This window comes from Mandrillus leucophaeus, unplaced genomic scaffold, assembly GCF_000951045.1.
Source record: "Mandrillus leucophaeus isolate KB7577 unplaced genomic scaffold, Mleu.le_1.0 Scaffold2235, whole genome shotgun sequence".
Taxonomy (NCBI): Eukaryota; Metazoa; Chordata; class Mammalia; order Primates; family Cercopithecidae; genus Mandrillus; species Mandrillus leucophaeus.
This window is the reverse complement of record NW_012102294.1, coordinates 17197-22546: the sequence shown is the minus strand read 5'-3', so window position 1 is coordinate 22546 and position 5350 is coordinate 17197. Positions and strand designations below refer to the sequence as shown.

General features: G+C 44.5%; 1 non-coding gene across 1 annotated transcript; it reads left to right on the top strand.

The window, feature by feature from the left end:
* Positions 1 to 3476: 3476 nt before the first annotated feature.
* Positions 3477 to 3549, top strand: TRNAM-CAU. Its single transcript has one exon. It is a non-coding gene; the product is annotated as a tRNA-Met (tRNA).
* Positions 3550 to 5350: the final 1801 nt, after the last annotated feature.

The following is a 5350-nucleotide window of genomic DNA, read 5'->3' as shown; positions in this document are numbered from 1 at the left end:
TGTAATCTCCCCTTTTCCTCTCCACACCACCACGCTCATTCGTTAAGCAAATAGTTACAGAATTTTAGATTCGTTGGTCCATTCAACAAACGTTAATTCACCATCTGCCGTGTACCCGGCATTTATGTTCTAGACTTCCAAGGCATCCTTGGCCCTTTATCCCTCACTTCCCTACAAACACCTTGAATCATGTGTTCTCAAAGTGCGGTGCCCAGACCCACCACATAATTCTTGAGGACACATTCCATTTCAGGTACTGTGCTACCTGAAGGCTTTGAGGATTCAGAGGAAACTGAGCCATCCTTGACCTCAGGAGCTGACAGGACAAACTGTCCTGTCCGGTCCAGTTCCTATACTCTCAAACTTCCGGATTCTTATAAATGCATCCTCCTAAATATTTTATTTTGATACTGTAACTCTTCTGCTCTGTACTAGTTTGCTAGGGCTGCCATAATAAATATCACAGACATATCTTTACACACTCACACATGCACACACGTGCACATGTATACATACACCTGTGCACATGTATACGTACACCTATACTCAAGTAAACATGCATGTACACGTTTGTACACGTGTGTACATACACATAGGCATCTACACATACACGTATACACGCACATCTACACATACACGTATACACCCATACACACATACATGGACACATACATACTGCATACATAATACGTGAATACACATAAATGCATGCCACACACACGTATTTTTACACGTTCATGTGTGTATGTATGTGTGCACACACATGTATGTGTGTATACGTGTTTGTGTGTACGTATAGGTGTACGTATACATGTGCACAGACGTCTGCATGCATGTGTGGGTACACATGTGTATTTGTGTGTATGTGCGGGTGCATATGCATATGCATACATGCATGTAAATGCTGTACACACGTAGCTATACATTCCAGTGTGTATGTACACGTGTGCACAGCATTTACATGCATGTATGCATACATATATGCATTGTGCACACACGTATTTATGTGTGAATACGTGTCACACACACGTATTTGTGTGTGAATCACGTTTGTATACAGGTACCTAAACATGCATGCGAGCATTCGTGCATGTATGTACATGAGAATGCATACGTGTATGCGTACATGTATGTACACATACAAGTCCATGCATCTACACATGTGCGTGCGCAGCTGTGTGTGCATGTATGTACACATGTATGTGCACGTGCATATATGCATTAAGAAAGAAACAATTCACCCAAACAAGGAGGAAAAGATGAACATCTCAAGTGCCTATGAGCATTTTTACATGCAGACCCCTTACTGATATTGGCCAAGACAGATGACAAGAGATCATCAAGGAGAGAGTTCATTAGGAAAAGATACTCCTAACATTAGAGAAACATAGCATCAATCACCCATGGCATGGATGCTGTTGAGCTTCCACCTGAAAAACAAACAAACAAACAACAACAACAAACCTGGCAGGTAGAAACAGGAACAGGTTTAGCATTACATCCCTCCCTCCTTTTCCTGGGACCTGCATTGGGTCCCATAAGCTTGGCATGAACCTGAGTGAATAAGACAGTAAAGGACTGAAGTTTACCACAACCTTCAGAATTAGGATTCAGAGCCAGGAATTTCTTTAGACTACATAACCAGTCTATGCATATGTGAGGTTTTGGACTGTAGTTCACACTGGCTGCGCTTCCTTATGGAAACAATGACTACTAGATGGAGGATATTAATGAAAAATATCACATATCCATACTAAATGTCATAACAGCAAAAACCATAAGACAGTTACTGACAACGAGTCATGCAATTCGGAGGGAAAAACTAGTGTGCTACATTCCTCCATGCTACATTACTTCAAATGAGAATGAAAGAATCAAGAATGGGCCTTGAAGAATGGAGATGAGGAGAAATAATGGGGGTGTGGACTGGGCATTGGAGTGGGAATTCCTAGATAAGGAAAGGTATGTGGTCTGTTTAATTAAGGGACTTTAAAATACTTGTTAAAAAACAACAAAAAACAAAAAACAAAAAAACCCGTAGTGCTTTCCAGTAACAAAGTCTACGGCAAATTTGAAGGTGAAAATGTAAACAATTTTGAGCATGTTTTGGTAGAATTGTGTCCCGCCCCACCCGTCACCAAATTCATGTTGAAACCGTAACTCCCAATAGGCGTTCTTATAAGAAAAGATGGAAATACGTGTATAGAGAGAGAGCATGCGAGAATACAGCGAGAAGGTAAGTGACCATCTGCGAGCCAAGGAGCGAGGCCTCAGGAGAAATCAAAGCTAACAACCCTTCTAGCATCCAGAACTGAGAACATTTTCTGTGGGTTAAGCCACTCGGTCTGTGATATTTATTATGGCAGCCCTAGCAAACTAGTACAGAGCAGAAGAGTTACAGTATCAAAATAAAATATTTAGGAGGATGCATTTATAAGAATCCGGAAGTTTGAGAGTATAGGAACTGGACCGGACAGGACAGTTTGTCCTGTCAGCTCCTGAGGTCAAGGATGGCTCAGTTTCCTCTGAATCCTCAAAGCCTTCAGGTAGCACAGTACCTGAAATGGAATGTGTCCTCAAGAATTATGTGGTGGGTCTGGGCACCGCACTTTGAGAACACATGATTCAAGGTGTTTGTAGGGAAGTGAGGGATAAAGGGCCAAGGATGCCTTGGAAGTCTAGAACATAAATGCCGGGTACACGGCAGATGGTGAATTAACGTTTGTTGAATGGACCAACGAATCTAAAATTCTGTAACTATTTGCTTAACGAATGAGCGTGGTGGTGTGGAGAGGAAAAGGGGAGATTACATGATCTAGAGGGAGAAAGAGCACAACGCACTTTTTGGAAACAAAATCTGCTTTCAAGGTCTGGTTTTGCCCCTTATCAGCTGTGGATTTAGTTCCGCTGAGCCTCAGTTTCATCAGTAAGATGGGAATAATGATGTATAGATTTATGGCAATAAACTGGACTCAAGGAAATTATGGGAATAAAATCTTCAATAGGGTTTTTGGAACATAGCGGTGAAGAAAACATGAAGACTCATCATAAAATCAGTTGGTGTATTTTGAGGGGAATATCTCAGGCGACATAAGTGGAAATGCAAATTTAAATTAAGACAGGTTAAGTGTAAACTACAGACGTGTTTGGGAGCTTTTCATTCATTCAACTACGATTTAGTGAGAGCCCGCTATCCCAACTAAGGAAACTGTGGACAGTAAATATTGCCTAATACATCTGAGGGGACGAAGATCCAGATCAATAGAAAATGAGGTCAGGCATAATTGTTCAGTACACTATGGCTTCCGAGTGTGAGGTCCTTCCGATGGGCTAAAAAGGAGCCTACGCGTGCCTATTGGAAAGAATCTTGGAGAACTAGCGACCCCGGGCGAAGAAAACTGAAGCCCCAAAATTACCCGCCTGCGGAAAGAAATTAGGAAATTCCTGTAGAATCTGGTTGTGCACTGCATTTCGTCGCCCTCTTAGCGCAGTGGGCAGCGCGTCAGTCTCATAATCTGAAGGTCCTGAGTTCGAGCCTCAGAGAGGGCAGCTTTTGCAAGGAAAGCTTACTTTCCTGGTACCTGTTGTAGCTGTAATTCCCACTCCCTTTACAGCTGGGGTATAATTGCTTCTTTTCTAAAATATCAAGCAAGTGGAATTGCGTCGGGCCCAGAGCTTTCCCACAGTAGCTGTCTATGGGTGCTCGTTTGACACGCGCTCGCGGCTCCGCGCAGTGGCTGTTTCTGGATGAGTCTGGAGACTCCGCCTGCAGTCCTGTGCTGGCTCCACCTTGGCAGGGGTGGAGCTCAGGAATGTTGAGTGGCCCCGAAAAACCAGGTGGAACATAAGACTTCTAGTCCGGAAAAAACTCCCGCACGCCTCAAATAGCCAATAGCGGGGTGGGGGCTGGGGATAGCAGAATTTGTAACCAGCTCACTTGGGAGGCAGCGGCCTGCAGGGTCCGCGTCCGCATTCTCCGGCTTTGCTCCTTTCTTCCCTCTGGGTGGGCAACCGTCGCTTCCCAGTTGATCACCTCAGAGCTGTACGCTTGGGTGCAGATGTCGAATACATTGATCTTCTTATTTTTATGTTTTTATTTTTATGGTACACAGACGACAGGGAATCACTGATCTGTTTTCCCCCAAATGGTTCCCTGGCGGGGGCTGGCAATATCTTTATATCTTTGACCGACATCCAACAGACTGTGTGTGTGCGATGCGGGAAAACCGAGGAGCGACCAGGGGCGGGAACTCCGAGCAGGTGCTCAAAGACGAAGAAAATCTGTGCTGGGCTGGGGTGGTCACTTTCTTCTCAGAGATGCAGAGTGCTACACGGCGGGTAGGAGGGTTACAGGAGCCGAGGGAAGTTAATTTTATGACAAGAAGACCTCTCCGCTGCTTGGAACTGGGGATTCAACCTGGGAAACAAGGAAAGCCGATGACGCGAACCTAGAGAAGCTAAAAAGAGAAGCTAGAAGCGGGAACGAGAGAATTTGGGGGAACAGATCCGGGCTTGGAGAGGAAATTGCAAAGCGCCAGTCAGCCGAAGGAAGGTTCTGATACCCAGTGGAATTTATAGAAAATAAATTCAGAAAGAGAGAAAGAAGGAGAGTGGTGGGCAGTCTGTCCTCAACGAGGTGTTATATCCGCCTGCCAGGGATCCCATCATCACTGGTCCTGAATCTAACTGGCGTTTCATCTGTAACGCCAGTCCTGAACAATAGTCTCAGAAATCCTTCAAACTCATGTGCCACACACAGAACCCGAGACAGCTTTTTCTCCTTTGTTATAGAGGCTCCTTGAGATAGAAATGAATATACAAAAATGTCTCAGCAGAAAGTACTGAAGAGCAATTCCACCCCATCCATTCTCAGAGTCTAAAATCAAGCTAGTCAGAGGAAGGGATTTACAGAGCAGGACTGCATTTTGGCTGGCCTTCACACCCTCTTCAAATTGAGCCCAAGCTCCACATTCTGAGGATGACACTCAGGACATGAGGGGGCCCTGAGAAAGGGCTGTTCCCTCCGCAAACTCAAAGTGATGCACACAGCCTGGAGGAAATGAGAAAATTATCACAAGTCTTTCAGATTCACAAATGCCCTGTTCCCTTAGTTTTAAGGCCACGAAGGTCAAGTAAGGACCCAAATAACTACCAAACATCTCAGAGAACGCTTTGGGCAGGAGTGCAGAGGCAATCAATTGCCTTGTTCCCGTTACAGTTCGTAGTTACTAATTCCACGAAAGAGAGCACGTCACACCTGGGGCAAGCCACAGCGGGAACTGCCAGATTAATTAGCACAGATATCCCAGAATGTTCTGCAACTCTTGTATTTTAAGGAAGTTATGATTAC